Source organism: Felis catus, chromosome A3, assembly GCF_018350175.1.
Source record: "Felis catus isolate Fca126 chromosome A3, F.catus_Fca126_mat1.0, whole genome shotgun sequence".
NCBI lineage: Eukaryota > Metazoa > Chordata > Mammalia > Carnivora > Felidae > Felis > Felis catus.
The window spans coordinates 66,101,563-66,119,994 of NC_058370.1; the positions used below are offsets into that span (position 1 = coordinate 66,101,563).

Consider the following 18,432-nt stretch of genomic DNA (forward strand, 5'->3'; position numbering starts at 1 on the left):
TGTGTATTTCCAATCATCTTGCGCAGACCCACTGGGTCCCTCCAAATATGTATATCTAGGGGTAGCAGCTTCAAAGCTATTGGCTTAAAAAGCTACCTTTCTGTTCTACCCAGTGTCTCCTTTCCTCCCACCAAAGGCTGTAGAGGGAACTGTCTTTCTTTGAGAGGGAACGAGGATGTAAGTCCTCACTCACTGGCCCACCTGTTCCACACATACCCACCATTTTCTTGGGAGGGGAGTGGGAGATCCGCACTCAAAGCCCTGGAGAGCCGCCTCTGGACCCCACCCAACATCCTCTACTGGATCCCTCAAATCACGTGAGAGTCTGTAGCTGGCCTGGGAGTCTTCCCTCTTGAATCAGCCATGCCTGGCTCTGTTAAGAACAGGGTACCATGACAGGTGTATAAAAGAAGAGGGAGGTGGTCAGACCCAGAGAGGAATCTTAGGGTCTGCTCTCACTGACTTTCACTTCTGGGTGATTTCTATATCCTCACAAACACAAAGCACCTGCCACAACTCTCCCACCCAGCCCACATTAGAACTTGCCTGAGTGGGTTCCTAGAAAATGATAGCTTTGACTGGAAGACCCTGGAAACACAGCAAAGTGTAGAAAGCTGATATCAGGCTACCTTCAGAGGAACTCCAGATAACTGCCCTAAGCAAACCACACAGTGCAGAACAATCCTGATTCTCAAAACAAATCAGCTAGGGCAGGAATCAAAAGCTGGGGTGCCCAGAGGGCCCAGGTGGAGCAGGCAAAACAGGGAAATTGGTCAGATGTGTGGCTAACAGGAAATGGTGAGCCAGTGCAACTGAGGCAGCCCCTACTCCCCTCCCCCACTCCCATTTTCACCATGTAAAGATGCTGGGTCCCTGTCCAGGTCAAGAACAGCCAGGAATCCAGTCTTTTTTTTTTTAATGTAATACCTGCTGATTTTGAACGGTTGGTTTGTGTTTTTTTGTTTTGTTTTGTTTTGCTTGTCATACTATGGACCTAACAAAAGTCTGTGGGCCAGGCCCACTGGCTCACAATCTCTGAACTTGAGATGTGATTTCCCTTATGATACAGTCTCTGTTTCACTCAGAGACCTGCTGGGGGATTTCTTGAAACAGAAAGCTTTCCTAGTACAAAAATAGAATGTGATTCACTCCAGCAGTGTTGAAGCACGGAAGCAGCAGTAAGGGATCCTTCTCCACAACTGCCTCACCTTGAGGTGTTTCAAGAGACAGATCTCTTAATGCATTTCAAATCCAGTTAGAGTGGCAAAAATCTAATTTCCATACAACTTCTTGAAGGAAGATGGGAATTTGGCTCAAGCCTGGATCAGGATTAAAGCAGGGGCAGGGCAGGGGCCTGGAAGCAGGTAAATGAGACAGGAGAATGTATTGGGGGTGGAGGGCTAGGCTGGGTACCAGGCTGAGTGATGTGGAAGGAGGCTGGCAAAGGCTCTGTGAGGTTGGTCAGGCAGAGTGGTGGGGCCTGGGGACCAGAGCCAGCCAGAGAGGGGACGAGGATGAGGGAGCATCATTAGTTGTCATGGTGACAGAGGAATAAGGAAAGGGGGAGAAAGAGTGAGGGGGATCTGAGAGAAGAGCTATGTTGTGCTGCTGCCTACAACCAGCTCTCTCCTCTCCACCCAGGCTCCTTGTCTATGACTCTCCTCTGGTCCCTCCCCCACCTGATTCTGCTCATCACTGGCACAAATAAATTACTATGAAATTACATCCAGGACATTTAGATTCGAAACATGGGGAGGATGGACCAGTATCTACTTACTATGCCCCTGGGTCTCCAAAAGGCCTCTTGAATTAACAATAGGTTCTCCATTGTCCTGCCATAAAGCCTATAATTCCACCAACAGGGCAAAATTTCTTGGATAAGGATTTGTTCATGTTCAATTACAAACCCTCATTAGGAAGGCTAACATCCTGGATATCAATTTCTAGAATCTCATAAGGAATTAGTCTATCACATGGAGCAGGGGTTTCCACTTCAGCCTAGGCATGTCTACCGGTAGGTTCAGACATATTTGAACATGTATGATAAACTCATGTGGCCGACCCCAGATAGGCCAGTTCATAGGACGGTTTCCAGTGATATCTGCTGTGCATATCCAGCATTTATTTCCCCTTGATTTTCTTTTGGAGCGCTCCCTATTCCCTAAGCTTAGTCCATGAGGTACAGGTGCACTGATTTCCAATCAAGGGTGGGCCTAAGACCCAGACCAGCCAATCAGAGCTTTCTACCTCCTGCTCCAAATGATTAGTTCATGTGTGGACACATGACCCAAGCCTGACCAAGGAGTCTCAAACCTGGGACTTTTGCTAGAGGTCCTGGGAAGATAAGCTCTGAGCGAGTAGACCGTATGTCCAGAGCAGCTGGTGGCCATCTTGTTCCATTAGGGGAAAGCCTGCCTGAGAATAAAGACTACAAAGAGAAGAGTAGAGCCAAGAAGAGATAAGGAGACACTGACAGGGAGACAGGTGGGAAGGAGGAGGAGGAGAGAATAAAGTGAGTCCTTGTTGGCATGATTTGAGCCCCTAGATCTTCCAAAAATGAGAAACATCCCTAACCTTTTCAGTTGCTTTTAACATTGATTTGAATTGGGTGTCTGTCACTTGGAGCCAAGTGTTTTGAGTCATGTAAAGGCTTTCCCGTTTGGCTAAATAAAGGAGGATTGTATGAGTTGGAAATACGGCAACTCTTGCCAGCCTGTCCTGTGGAGAAAGATGTGGAGATGAACCTAAACCAGGGAGTCTAGGAGACGTGGAGAGAGGTGGAATTCTCATGTGCGCAACCTCAGCAGGAAACGGAGCCATCTCCCCACTTCTTGAGGGAAGACAGCCCTGCTCTGGCACTATGAGGGGTTGAGGGACTGGTGACAGGGCCAGGGGAAATGGCTGCAGAGCCTCACTGTGAGGGGACCTCCTGGGGGAAGCTCCCTCCACCCACCCCCCACCCACCGGGCAAGCATAGGCTGTGCACTACCAACATACAGAGCCCTCACAAGAGGATCCAGGAAAAGACTGTGAAAGGTCTGGAGCAACCCAAATGTCCATCAACTGGTGGGTGGATAACTAAAACATGGGATATCTGTAAAATGGAATATTATCTGGTGACAAAAGGAATAAAGCACTAACACATGGTATGACATGAATGAATCTTGAAAATACTATGCTAAGTGAAAGAAGCCAATCACCAAGGACCACATGTTGTATGATTCCATGTATACGAAATGTCCAGAATAGGCAAATCTATAGGAAGAAAGCAGCTTAGGGTTGGGGGAATAAGGGAATTAGGGTGAGATGCAGGGTCTCTTTTGGGGTGATGAAATGTTCTAAAATTGATTGTGGCGATGGTTACCCAACTCTGAATATACAAAAAACCACTGAATTCTACACAAGTGGGTGAATTGTATGGTATATGAATTATATCTCGATAAAGCTGTTACCCAAAAAAGGTCTTGAAATTCCTATCCAGTCAGTGTATGGCGGGGGTGAGAGTGGGGAGGGGGGCAGCCTCCAGAAGGCCCAGGGCACATGTTGCAGTTGCTGCTACCTGGGGAGTCATTTCTTCCCTTAGACCCAAAGTGCTCTGGGCTGGCACCTTAAGAAGGCTCCACTCTGGCTCATCCCTCCCCCTGGGGTAAGGAGCCTGTGGGGTCGAGTGGACATATCCACCACACTCACACCTTAGACCTAGACCATAACCTGGGTATACAGGACCCAGAAATTCCTTGCCCAAAAGGCCCCAAACCTTTTTTTAGATCCTGCAGTCCTGTGCCCCAGGTCCATCTTCCCAGGGTAGACTGAATTGGGGGTAAGCATACAAGGGGTATGATTAGAATGTGGATACATAGGCTGGAATGCCCATATCAGGCCCCTCAAATGGTGAGACAAGCTAGGAGTGAGAAGAGAAGTGGCACAGGCCATGGGCCATGAGTAGGGGGTTGGGGGTCCTGTTCCAGTATGGTGATCTGAGGAGTCTGAGAATTCTCAACTCAAACTTGATCTTCCAGGTCAGTATGAAGACATATTTTTCAAGATAAGAGTTTTGAACATTTAACAATTGTTGGCTTGCTTTATTGTTGTAAGATATTTAAATATATAGTTTGTGTACCTGCATTTGTCCTCTGGCACTGGACCCCACAAATAGAAAGATCTGGCCTGCTGGGAGATGCTACGTTTAAGGGGAAAAAAATCTTTTAGAGCTTTTCTTTCTCATGAATCCTGGTGTGGGGTATTCCCAGACTGCATTTATCAATTTGGGAGACACAGTTGATAGATCCCTTGCTCCAGGCTGAAGAGAAAGCTGACGTGTGGCTGCCTACAACCTGGAAATTTAAAGTCGCCTCTCAACGTCTTTCACCTGAGCTTACGGCTCAGCCCTTAGTAAGGTGCGGTCAGAAGCTGGGGAGGCTCCGTGAGCCATACTGAGGACTCCCGTGTCCGTTTGGCTCTCTTTCTTTTTTGTTTTTGTTCTTGATTTTTAAGATATGATGTAATAGGGTTCCAGCAAGGAATAATAGCAGAAGCTCACGAGAAACATCAGAGGGCAGGGCTGGGGCAGGCCAGAGAGTATTCATTCATCTTTTTTCTATATCTTTCTGATGGCTGAAAACCCTGGGGGATCCTATGTGAATGCCCTTGAGGTTGGACCTGCAAAGATATATGGTTTCTGTCCTCCAAGAAGAGGCCACCTGGTTGAGGAAATAACACTGACACTAAAATCACTAAAACAATATCAAAATACCAACAATATAATTTAGGGTGTGACACGAAGTGTTCTCAAGACCAGAGATCATCTTGTCCAGAGTTTCTCCTGGCCACTGTTGACATTTTGAGCCAGATAATTCTTCGCTTGCTGGGGGGGGGGGGGGGGGGGGGGGGGGGTCAGAGGTAGGGAGCTGTCCAGCCCATTGTAGGTTATTTAAGAGCATCACTGGCCTCTACCCACTAGATGCCAGTAACAGGCTCCCCATTTTAGTTGTGACAGCAATAAATGTCTTCAGACCTCACCAAATATCCCCTGGGGGAGGGGGGAGGGTCAAAATTGTCCCCAGTTGAGAACTGCTGTTCTAATGTAAATCCCGGCCCATCATCTCCCCGTAGGATTAACTTCAGTCTATAGACTGAAGACATCACAGGAAGCCAGAGGAGGGGGAGATGAGAGTGGGCCAGAGGAGCTTGGCTCTAGGAGGAGGAAGTGGCATCTGAACTGGGCCACAAAGGAATGGGGAGGATTCCAGGTAGGGGAAACAGTGTGCTCAGAGGCAAGAGCGTACCCCACATGGCCATGCAGGCGTGTGTGCAATGCCCAAAGTGCCCAGCTGAGGGGACAAGTGGGAGGTGAAATGCAGCCCACCCTCCCCCAGCCAAGCCAGGCCCCTGGGCACCGGGCTGTGTCAGCCCAGAGGAAAGGGAGACTTTTTCCTAGTACAAAGGTATCTTGTGTTCCCCACCTCATAGGCTCATGATGCTGGATCTGTCCAGAGGGGGCCCTTTTTCTAATGACACACAAGCGCCACAGAGGCCAGCCAAGGCCCTGCAAACGAGCATGCCTTGGGATGGAGAGGAGAGGCAAGCCAATGAAGTAGCCCCCACTCCATCAGGGGCTCTAGTTTTCTCTGGCCCTGGTTGGCCCCTGCACTTCTCCACTCTGGTCTGTGGGGACCCCGCCCTGCCCTGCGGGGGCCCTGCATGGAAGAATGACCAGAAGTTCTTTCAAGAGCTCAAAGTAGGCTGAACCCAAAGGAGAAGGAAAGCTCTGAGAGAAGAGCCTGGACCTGGAGTCAGACCGCAGCCAGTGTGTGGGTTGGGATCACTGCCACTGCCACCCCTCCATGGAAAGGCCCTGCAGTTAGGCAACCACTCCTCAGGGAGGAACCTCTGCCCACAAGTACCTCCCCTCCTGCAAAGAGACATTCAGAACCTCCAGAAATCCCTTGCCCCATCACTTCCCTTTCTCTGCCCATCCAGCCAGCAGTGGGCCAAGAGAAACCAGGGTACAGTGCTCTTGGAGGTACACGAAGATGGTCACAGGGCACATATTTTGGCGTGGGTCATTGTAAGAGCCTCACAGGGTGAGCCTTCAGCTTCCACACACTCCTCCCCCTCGGGTGTGCTGCCTGGGTGCACGGAGGTCACTGAGGTCACGGTCCAGGGATGCTGCTGGTTCCCCTCCCACTTCCCATTTCATAATCACCCTTCTGCCACTTCTCAAAAGAAAGGCATTCTTCTCACCCATCCCAAATGTTACCATGGTGCACTGACTTGGGGAAAAAATGGATGGTGCAAGGAAGCTTCAATCTGAATCCTGGTATCCGTGTTGAGGAAAGGAATGACTAATGACTAGGTAAATCAACAAAGAGCTTCCAATTCTCTGCTTTCATTCAAAGTGAAGGAGAATCTCTTCTCATTGTCAGCTGATAGATTTTCAATGACCCACCCACACGATCTTTGACATATAACTCAAAAGGAATTTATAAAATTGATTGACATTGCTGTAACAAAACTCCTTATATTCCTTTGTACTTCTGTGAAAAGGTTTCTGAGGTCAGCACTTGCATCTATTAAAACACACACACACACACACACACACACACACACAAATAGAATTACTGCTGAACCCTGACTTCATCTAGCAATGAGTAATATTCATCCATGGATATATGAACTAATTGGGGCAGGAAAAAAAGCTTCATCTCTTTAAGAAATGTATTTCCAATTAAGCTTTTTTTTATGCTTCCTTAGAATCTATTAAAATTCCTAATAGCATTTGTTTTGATTAATTGTTCACTAGTTGTCATGGTACAAACCCAGATAGAATATTCTCTAATATTTAGAATCTATGGTCACAGGAAATTTAAAAAATTAATTCATTTTATATACATAGTTTTAGGAGAGAAGTATGATAAGGTGATACATAAAAGTCATTCAATCATAAAAATATAGGAGGATAAAATTCTGGAGGGGAAGTAGAATGAAAATATAAACTCAAAGAAAAAAAGAAAGGTGACATTTTCCCTACTGTTAAGAACTTCACAAATTCTTTTAAAAGGATGGTGGTGGATAGTCAATCACTATAGTATTTCATTTGGAGATATTTTTCAGAGTTCTAAAATAGTTTTATTTTTTAGTGCACACACCGGAGAGCACACCTTATGTAACTATACCATGAAAAAAAATTGAATGTTTGCTCCCACAAATGTGCAAGGGGTGGTACCTAGATTTTCACAATCCTTTTAGGAGTCTGCCAGAAAAACCTTTAGGGCCCCCACGGGCCCCCAAGCGTGGCTCTTGCTGGCAAAGAATGGGTGCCTAGAATGAATGAAAACCAACAAGTTTGAATATGCTCCTAAATCCTGGGGGACTTGAGGGCACCCTCAAAGCTGGGGGGCTCTCTCCCTGGTGCTCGGTTAGTGGGAAATGGACCAAGGACATCTCCCTTCATCCAATCAATACTTCCCTCCTGTCTTTTTTGTTTTGCTTTGTTTTGTTTTTTAAGCGTTCCTCTAAAATCTCAGTCTCTCCACTACAGATGTCCTGTCAGGTCGGTGAGAGCTCTCTCCTGGTTTGCCCCCGCTGCCTCCAGGAGCCCGGAACCCCCAGAGCTGCCCCCCGGAACCCACGCCCACGCTGGCTGGGCACCCCCCGGCGCGCGCTTGCCACCCGCTGCTTGCTCCAGGTCTCCGTGACTCTGGGCTCGTCCTCACTGCCAGCTCCGCCGTGAGTTTTCTCATCTGGGTCTCCAGTAACATGGGGATAATAAGAACTAAGCGAGATGAAATGTGTACCTCCCCTGCCACCGAGACTTGCCTGCACCCAGAACTGGGCATCCAGTTGCTTTCAGCTAATCGTGGGGTGACAGCTTGTCACTGACCAACGATTACAGAAGGGCTTCCTAGCGTGCCTCTTCTTCGCGCCCAGGGAACCAAGGAGGGTTCCCAAATCCCCCAGGGCTCGTTTAGGTAACCCGCCAAGTAGGGGTGATGACAACGCCCTCCCCTTCCTGCCACCGGTGGGCGCGGGGAGCTATGAGGTCATGCTCAGGTCACGTGACCGCCGCCGTTTCTATCTCTTAGGTACTCTTACAAGGACCGTCGGGGCGTGTGACTTTCAAACGGGTTATCTCTCCCTCCTCCCTCTCGCTAGCGCTGGCCCCTTTCACACCAAGGGACCGTGTCAAAAGTCTAGGATCCTGAATGGTATGGCTTCAAATGCTAGGATTTAAGGACTGGGGAAGAAATAAAGGAGGGGAGTAGGAAAAAAGAATCCAAGACTGCACTTCTTGCTGCTGCAGTTTGAAAACCAGGCTTAAGCCCTGTTCTTTAAAATCTTTTATGCCAAAGCAATTTGACGTAGGTAGTAAAGAGATGTTTAAAAATCATCGTACTCTTAACCCATTAATTCCAGTTCTAGGATGCTTGTCTAAGGAAACAATCTAAATTGGGCAAAGGTTTAGGTACACAAAAATCGCTGACTTGTTATAGAAACTAAAAAATGTTTATGATGAACTTGAATAGATTAGAGTATAAAAGAATAATAATCAGGCAGGTGTTTAAAATGGAGATTTTCAAGAATTTTTCACGACATGGAAAATGCACGAAAAAAATGACCATAAGGAATATTTGTTGCACTTACACGTGCCAGATGTTCCTGCCAAATGATTTGTATAGATAGATTCTTACAACCATAGGAGACAGATTCTATTATTATCTTTCTTCTAAAAACTGTCCTCCAGGAGGAACTTATGTAAGGTTGACTAGCAAATAAAGGGTGAGACTTGAGGCTTAGAGTTTATCCAAATGGCTAAGTGGCAGAAACAGGATTTGAACTCAGGGAATCTGAACCCAGGGTCCAGCCTCTTAACTCCCATGCTCTTAACTACCTTCCACAGTAGTAAGAAATCAGGATGAAACACTGAACATGCACCAATAGATCACACATGTACACACATGTGCCCCCCCACCCCCACAAGCTATGCATAGAAAAATAATGGAAGGACAGACTCCACATTTTCACAATGCTATCTCTCGGTGGTACAATTACCTGCGATTTAAATTTCTTTATACTACTCTGGATCTTTAAATTTTTCTACAATGTGTATATTAATTTGACAAGTAGACAAAATGTTACATACAGATTGATTCTACTAAAAAGCCGTGTGCTAATTGCAGCATCATTTATTATAATGAAAACTCAAGGTAACTCAAATGTCAATTACTGTTTGAATAGATACAATCAATTATAAAACATACTAGGTGCAATAATTTGCAGGCATTGAAGGTGAAGTTTACACAGACCAAATGATTCCACATGGGAGGTGCAAAATGGTAGCCATATCATGCATAATTATTTGAAATATCATTGTGAAATCTGAAAATAAAAAAAATCACTATCAGGATGGTAAAATTATATATGATTTATAGAACGTTTTTGACTTCCATAATGTTTTTCTATTTCTTGTCTAATAAAATTTTCAGGGGCACCTGGGTGGCTCAGTCGGTTGAGTGTCTGACTTCGGCTCAGGTCATGATCTCACGTTTGTGAGTTTGAGCCCCACGTCGGGCTCTGTGCTGACAGCTCAGAGCCTGGAGCCTGCTTAGGATTCTGTCTCCCTCCCTCTCTGCCCCTCCCCAGCTCTCTCTCTCTCTCTCTCTCTCTCTCTCTCTCTCTCTCTCTGTCAAAATGAAATAAACATTAAAAACAAAAGTAAATTAAAAAAAATTTTCATTGGGTTAAGGCTCATTTATCAAAATTAGCATGGATCACATGGGCATCTCTTTTGCCTTTCTGTTTTATTGCATTTCATTGCCAAAACACCCCAATGAGAATAGGCATTTCCCCCCTTTCTACTGTTAGGAAAATTAGGGCATAGAGAAGATGAGTTACTTTGCTAACCTAGCAAATGAATGGAACTAGAACCCAGGCCTGTAATCTCCCTCCCGAGGGCTCTGGCCTATAAACAACACGGATTCTTTTGTGTAAGGACTGCATAGTGTTGCCTAGAGAATAGAAACCACTATTATTAAGACCCCAAACTAAGATCCAAATCTGGATTCTCTCCAATGGGTGAGAGCCTGGAGGCAGGAAACATGCCCTGTTGATGTTCTGTGGATCCAGAGTGGGGCTGCCTAGGGCCTAAGGCTTTCTCCCACCACTCTCCAAACCCCTGCACCCACACCTCCACCCACATCCAGCCAGCCTTGGCCCCATATGCAGACTCCTTGGAAACATGCCTTGCCCTTGGCTGGAAAGAGGCCAGCAGATTTGTAGTTTAACCTCCCCCATCCCCTGTAGGGTATAGCCCTGCTCATGGCCCCCATAAGAGGGGCAAGGACCCCAGAGGCTAGCATGTGTTGAACCAGGTAGGCACGAGAAGGAAGCCTGGAAAGAGAGATCAAAGGACATCAAGAGTCAGCAATAGTGGGTGAGGTCAGCAGTGGGAAGCTGGGAGTTTCAGGGGTCCCAGGGAACTTGGTCATCAGGCCGTCATTCTTCACTTAACAGATGGAGATATGACCTGCCAGGATTACACAATTGTCAGGGAGAGTAGGGGTGAGTCCAATCCAAAGCCCAAGGGAATCAGTGGAAGACCAGTCTATGATTCTGCAGAGCCAGGCTTCATTCATTTAAGATATGCCCAGTGTCATACTTGCTTACCAGATCTTTCTTTTCTTATGGGGCCAGAGCCAGTACCCTATCCCCAATTCCATCCCACTGGGGGTCAGTAACCTTCATGGCTCAAGGTGAGAAAAATCTGGGAAGTCACAAGGGTGGGGGCGGCTCCCTCTCCAGGAAAACAAACCCAACCTCCAAAATACATGAAACAAACCAATGGACTGAGAGTCCAGGGGTGTGTCCAAGTCCAAGAATTCCAGAGCCCAGTGAGGAAAGTTTCTAGAAGGCAGGAGGAGTCAGGAAGAGTCAGGGTTTGAGTGGTCCAGAAAGACATGCCGTAAAGAGCCAAGAGAAAACTGTATGATTCCATAGGTATACTAAGGGCACAAAGTGCTAAGAAGTGGAGCTAAGCCCAGATTGAGCAGTTCTGATGGCAGGGAAGTGTCCTTAATAAGGAAAAAAGGAGATGGGAGATTGGATAGATGATTTGTACAAACAGTGCATGTAAGTTCCGACTACTCAACACAAAGGTGACGTTAAAGGTACTTTCTGTAAGTCATTGACCCCGAATGCCATAGGGCACCCAGGGAAGTGTTGCCCAGAAAGAGACCTGTCCATCTGTCTGAGCTGGCTGGTGACTGGATATTTGCTTTCCTATTTCTACGGGGTCCATGCGGTTTCTTTTGAGCAAAGAAGGAGAGGCAAGTGCCGTTCCGGGGATCTAACAGAGAAGCTGGTGCATCTTATACGGTAAAATGAGCTCATGTCCTGCTTCTGCAGCTTCTGGTGCTGTTTGTGTGCTCCTTTGCTGCAAACCTGGTACCTGTTCTGTGAAACAGCAGCAGAGGACGCGCCAGCCTCCCCATGGCTGAGGAAAAGCCCAAGGAAGGCGTCACGACTGAGAGCAACCATCACATTTGAAGGCAGTGGGCAGGATGGTACCGTGGTGCTCTATAGGATTAAGAGGCATACAGCATTTAATACACCAATGAAAGCTTTCGTCAATGACACACAAGGTTTGTCAAAGCAGCTCAGATTACAATTTGACAGGCAACCAATCAGTGAAACGGACAGACCTTCGCACTTGGAAATGGGGGATGGAAACACAACTGATGTGTCCCAGCGGCAGACAGGAGGTGTCTACTCAAAAGGGAAACTGCCACTTTACTCCAGAACTCTGTCCCTCCAGACCAAGAAGACATTCTCAATTAAAAACTGCAATTTGGGTCCACCACATCCTGACTCCTACAGTATAGTTTTCTCTATTCTTCCATTTTCCCCTCTCCATTCCTCTATTGTACATAAAGTGTGCATGTACAAGAGCATATTGCGTGTTTAAAAATTTTTTAACGTTTACTTATTTATTTTTTCAATGTTCATTTATTTTTGAGAGAGGGACAGAGTGCAAGCAGGGGAGGGGCAGAGAGAGAGGGAGACACAGAATTCGAAGCAGCTTGAACTCACGAACCACAAAATCATGACCTGAGCCAAAGTCGGACGCTTAACCGACTGAGCCACTTAGGTGGCTCAAGCATACTATGTTTTTAACTAAATGGCCAGTGGTATGTTGTGATTAACATCAAATGGGGATAAGATGGGGAAAAATACTGATTCTATGAAAGCAGCCCCCTTTTCCATGCTCATTCAGCTCTTGCCTTTACATCCTAGGAAGTTATTTTGTTCTCATTGTTTAACAACGTAAGAATTCTTTGATTGGAGAATTTTAATGTTTTTCATTTGTCACTGTAAAACCAAGGCAACTTTGTAATTTTCTAAATTTCATAAATTGTAATTTTTTATAATTTTTTTGCACGTAGCCATTACATGTGGGGCAACCCATCTTTAAGTAGGGATAAATTATTCTAAAAGAAATAAATCCTGGGTAGTTTCCCTTCAAGTGTCTTGAGGTGTAAATAAACTTCTTGTTTAAAAAAAAAATGAGGTTGTGTGTCTTCCATGCTTGCGAGCCCTGAATGACTCCCCACTGTACTTAGGATAAGCCCAAATTCCTTACATGCCACCCACAAGACCCAGTATGATGGGACACTGACCCTTCTCTCTTGCCATCACTCACTTAGTAAAGCCCCACTGACCTCCTCTCTGCTCCTCAAACCGGGAGAGCTATATGTGGCTGGTGCCTTATACTTGTAGCTCCCTCTGCTCCTAATGTCCTTCCCTTTTGCCCACCCTCCCCGTATGCATGGGGATGGCTGACCGCTTCCCCTGCTCTAGGTACCCAGGGCCCTACCCGAGCAGGGGTCACTGAAGGCCTCACTGTCCAAAACCCTTGACTTCTTTATGGCACTTAGATCACCCCGAAAGCACCAGCTGTCTGCTTGTTTGGGGTCCCCTCCCCAGCCCTGACCCCTCCCACTGGTGGCCAGGCCACCCACATTAGAATGTTCCTTTGCGAAAGCTGGGCGTTAACTGCAAGGGACGCGCTGCCTGGCACAGCGCCTGACATTTGGTACCATTCAGTAAATATTTGTGGAATGGATGAATGAATGAATGAATGAATGAATGAATATGATGTCTGCTTATTTGAATTCAATTGACTGAAAGAAAACCCAGGACTCAAATGCCAAACAGGGAAAAATGAGAATCTTCAAATACTCACTTTCATTTGCCTTTTGCAGTTGAGCACCAACGCGTCATGCTTCTACTTTTTCCTCTCTTCCCTCCTCCCTCCCCCCTTCCCCTTCTTGCTTCCACGGAGGTCCACTAACACCTGCCATGTGCCAGGTCTGGGCTAAGTGCTGTGTGATGGTCCCCGCTTCCTCCCACTCTGATCCCCAACATGCCTCCCCAGGCCTCCAGTCTTTCCCTGGGTCCCCCTCAAGTTACATCCCTTGTGCAGTCACCCACAGGTACCCCTTCTCTGTGGGCCTTCACTGTGACTGAGCCCTGAGGTCAGGACACCCTGGGAAGGAGAAATGAAAGATTCTCCAAGGAATCAGCCATGGCCATGTGTTTGCTAACATGTTTGTCTGCAGTCAATGTTCTGGACGATCTATACAGCAAGTTTTTCATAAAATGAATGACAACAACCTTGTCTTTTCAGGTGTCTTCTTTGCAGTCCCAGGAGTCTTATCAGCTGATTATGACTCTGGACTGCTTCCTTGCTTCCTCTAAGCTTCAGATTCAAAGGAGCATTTGGCTCTCTCAATCCCTTCGAGTTCTAAATCTTCTGTAAGCACCAGGACACGAATCCATTCAGGCTTGGTAGCAGCCAGGATGAGTCAAACCCTCTGTGGGCTCATCTCCCAGTGACAAAACATCATTCCAGGGTGTGGGGGAGGGTGTGGTGATCTGGGCTGAGGGTCTGCCAGGACTCTCTCTTGGAGCTGGGACCCCTTTGACTGTGCCTGCAGGGAGAAGCCTTCCAGTGAAAGGGATGCTGTCCTTCAGAAAAGGCCACTGGATGAGCTGTGGGATTGTATGGGAAAGCATGGGGTGCTCTGACAGCAAAGGTTTATCATGCTTTGGAATCGAGTTTAGGAAGGTGGGGTGGGAGGAAAGACTCGATCCTTTCCCGGTGCTATCAATAACAGGCATGATTTCAGAGATGAGGTAATGGACTGAGAGGGCACAGGGAAGGATACAGAGGAGTGCAGAGGAAGGGGGCAAAGCCCTAAGCAATTTCCCCCAGAGAACTCAGCAAAGGGCTGCACCTGCTCCCCAGAGGCGTGGGGAGTTGTGGTTGGCCCAGAATAGATCTGATGACCCACTTCTGGGGGTCCTGGGACCCCAGAAACAGGAAGCCCTGCAGCATTTTCTTTTTTAAGTTTACTTATTTATGTTGAAAGACAGAGAGAGAGAGAAAGAGAGAGAGAAAGAGAGAGAAAGAGCAGGGGAGGGGGAGAGAAAGAGGGGGAGAGAGGGGGAGAATCCCAGGCAGGCTCCACATTGTCAGTGTGGAGCCCGATGGGGGGCTCGATCTCATGAACTGTGAGATCATACATAACCTGAGCCAAAACCAAGAGTAGGATGCTTAACTGACTGAGCCACCCAGGCACCCCCCCCCGCAGCACTTTTTAATCTGCTGGTCTGCTTTCCTGGTCTCCTCTGAGGTTTTACTCCTCTGAGGTTCTAGCACACGCTCAAACATCCCCTCCATTTCTGCCTTTGCAGGCAACTCAAAATTGGAAAATTAAATCTATGTTCTCCTTCCACCAAACTACCCTTGCCAACAGGATTCCTGGGTCCCTGGGGCAGAGGCCTCAGGGAGGGGCAGGGCCTGGCTATGGTGGGTGTTCAGACCCCCCCAGCCGCCCCCCAGCAGGGAATGAGCTTGCAGAGGCAGCCTCCCCATAAGCACAGCCTCTGTCTGCATCAGCGGCAAACAGTTTCCCTTGCACCTCGGAGGGAAGTGTTAATGAGGAGAGCGGTGGGGAAGGGTTGCGCCTGCCTGTGGTTGTAACAGTTTGCTCCTTTTGGCTCAAAGGGACTGAGGAGCTTACACACGTCTTCTTGAGGGTAGGACAGTTACCATAATAAAGAATGTTTGCACATTTATACCGGCCAACTAACCAAAAGTGCCCAGTGCAAGCATTTCTAAAGCAAAGACTCCTGCACGAGCACAGCTGTCAGAATGCAGCTCAACCCACAGGTCAAGGCCAGTGTTGAAGGCTAAGGTTTGCCTCTCCCATGGTTGAGGTCCCTGGGGAGGACCCAGCCCCTCCACAGCCCCTACCTTTGCACTCAGGTCCAAAGCAAAGTTCCTCCCATCTGGGAGGGAAGGGATGCAATAAACCCACAGGTTTGTCCAGAAGGTAACCAAGCCCGACTGAAGTGAGGCAGGGGACTGTCCTGCTTGAGCTCGGGCTCCGCCCACCTGCAGCCTCCCAGGGGAGGAGGAGGGCACAGTACAGAAGGATGTTCTTGTCAAGCACCGGTCCTGGATTACAGTCCTGGCACTCTTCCCCTGGCCCCCATCTCACACACTTGCCTCTTTCTACGGCACAATCTATGGGTTGAAGAGGAGAAAGACTCTGGAGGCCTCCATCCAGAAACCAGAGCCAGGTGGGGAAAGAGTATAACAACCCCAAAGTCTGTTCAGAATCTACTACAACCACACCCAAGGTCAGCACTAACAAGGGAGCAGGAAACGGGAAGAAAAAAGAATCAAGACGCTGCCCCTGCCCATAAGGAGCTATGTTTAAAAAGATGGGCTGGGGCGCCTGGGTGGCTCAGTCGGTTGAGCATCCGACTTCGGGTCAGGTCATGATCTCATGAGTTCGAGCCCCATGTCAGGCTCTGTGCTGACAGCTCGGAGCCCTGGAGCCTGCTTCAGATTCTGTGCCTCCCTCTCTCTCTGCCCCAACCCACTCGCATTCTGTCTCTGTCTCTCTCAAAAATAAATAAACATTAAAAAAAATTAAAAAAAAATTAAAATAAAAAGATGGGCTGAGTAGAAAAAGCAGCTAAGAGTAAATAAAGTGATACATGAAAAGTCCTCATCAGGAACTGCATAGTGCTTGCAGCCAGGGACGGTGAGGGAGCAGTGCTCCTTAGACACCGGGGTTTTTGTTCCACTGAGGGGACGTTATGAGGGAGGAGACTGGAGCCCAAAGGTCGAGAGGCTGAGGAGGAGAAGTTTGGGGAGAAAGAGAAAGTATCTGGCAGCCTCGGGAGACAGAAAGGTTTGGGAAAACATAGATATTTTAAGTGGGACTTAAACTCCTCAACTTAACTTTGCACAAAACCTTCATAAAATCCACCTGTCAGTTGTTTTGGAGATGAATTAATGTCAGGAGCCCCACTGATGGATTGAAGGCGGCTCAGATGGCCATAGCTGGGGCGGGCAAAGGGGGTTCAGACACTCCTGGATTACAGCACAAAGTGGGGTCTGGGTTTCCAGGAGGGGAGGCGGCTAAGGGCTTGGGCAACAGGGAAGGGAATGCTTTGCCGGGCCTGCCTGGCATGACGGCTATGGCAGGAGGGGGAGGGCTCTGAGGAGAAGAACATTCTTATAAGAAAAAGCTGTAAGATGAAGCAAAGCTACCAGAACGCCTCAAGCCTGAACCAGTGGAAGAGCCTTCTGGCAGACAGAGTGAGGGGCAGAGGGCGGTGGTAAGACGTAAGTCACTAATTCTAGTCTCTTCCAGCCTGTATATCAGTGAATGTGACCTATCTCACAAAAGAGCTGCGTAGGTTATTTATCATCTCTCACTTGGACTGGTAAAGAACCCCCAACAGGGCTCCTGCCTCCAGCCTCTCTATCCCTCCAATGTATTTTCCACACACAGTGACGCTAGCGTAATCTTTTAAAAGTCCAGCTCTCACGATTTCACTCCTGTTTAAAGTCCTTCACGGGGCACCTGGGTCAGTTAAGCATCCGACTTCGGCTCTGATCATGATCTCACGGTTCCTGAGTTGGAGCCCCGTGTCAGCCTCTGTGCTGACAGCTCGGAGCCTGGAGCCTGTTTCAGATTCTGTGTCTCCCTCTCTCTGTCCCTCCCCCACTCACGCTCTGTCTCCCTCGGTCTCAAAAATAAACATTAAAAAAAATTAAAGTCCTTCAATGACCGCTCATCACCCAGCCACCAGAATTAACCTAACTCCTGAGCAACGCACACAGCACCTCATAATCAGGCTCTGTGCCTCTTTCCAGCTTCGTCGTGGTCACTTTGCCCTCATCCCTCAAACTTCACCACACTGAACTACGCACAGTTCCTCTAACACAATTTGCTTTTTCACACCTCAGGGCCTTTGCATATGCTTCCCTCCCACCCTTTGCTTGAAATGCTTACTTCGGCTCAACTGGCAGCACCCCAGAAGCCTTCTGTGACCCTCTCTTCCCATTACCATAATCTCACAGTACCTCTTATACAACTCTCAGCTGGCACTCGCACACTGTATTCTTCACAGTCAGCACCTAGCACAGGGCCTAACTCATTGCTGGCGTTCACAAAATGTTCAATAAATGACTGAACTCACAGCTCAAAAAGACCCACACAGAAGACACCCTTGGCAGAGTCTCTCTCGCTGACACCCCCTTTCCTCTGAGAACTGCCCCAGGTGTCACGTGGACCAAAGGTGGACATTTGACCTAAACTGGGCCAAACAGATCCCCTCTCAGGAAAGTGGAATTGGCTCCAAGAGAAGTAAGTTTGTTTCTGGAACTACAACATGCAAACTTTAGAATGTAAATTTTCTGAGGCATGTCCACCCCACCGTTCAAATCGTGCAGTAGGGAAAGTCACTCCCACAAGAAAGAAAATAAAACAGCCGGCTAGAGGATTTCAGATGGCTTTCAGGTTCCCAGGTCCAGCCCTCTCCTGAGACCGGAAGACATTCCTATCCCCAGGCTCCGTGAGACACCCCTGTTTCCTAATAATGTCTGCTACTTTGTGTTTGAGATTCCAAACATTTCTGTTCCTGACCACATAAGCCGAATTCTGTCCTTGGCAGAGCTGCTTGGGGATTCTTTTCTTCAAAAAATTTTTATGTTAATACATAAACCACACTTGGGCATAGATTAGACTGTAAATCAATAAACCCGTGCAGAACTAGCAACATAATTTACAGGGCCCAATGCAAAATGAAAATACCCTTTGTTCAAAAAGTACAATTAAAGGTCCTAAAATACAAAGCTTTTTCTTCCGTAGTCTCTCTTTTGACTTGTCATGGTATTTATTTGCTATTTAATGGCTAAGTAAATAAATATTAACATTTTACTTTTTTAATGTTTACTTATTTTGAGAGAGAGAGAGAGACAGAGAGACAGAGAGAGAGAGACAGAGCATGAGGGTGGGGTGGGGCAGAGAGAGAGAGACACATAGAATCTGAAGCCAGCTCCAGGCTCCG

The 18,432-nt window shown here is 47.5% G+C and overlaps 1 protein-coding gene and 1 pseudogene across 2 annotated transcripts in view; one reads left to right on the forward strand and one right to left on the reverse strand.

Moving 5' to 3' along the window:
• ATP6V1E2 (ATPase H+ transporting V1 subunit E2) overlaps nt 1-18,432 on the reverse strand; it is a 67,190-nt gene that overhangs the window by 24,786 nt on the left and 23,972 nt on the right. The window lies entirely within an intron of this gene.
• LOC123384443 lies at nt 9,663-12,430 on the forward strand (annotated as a pseudogene).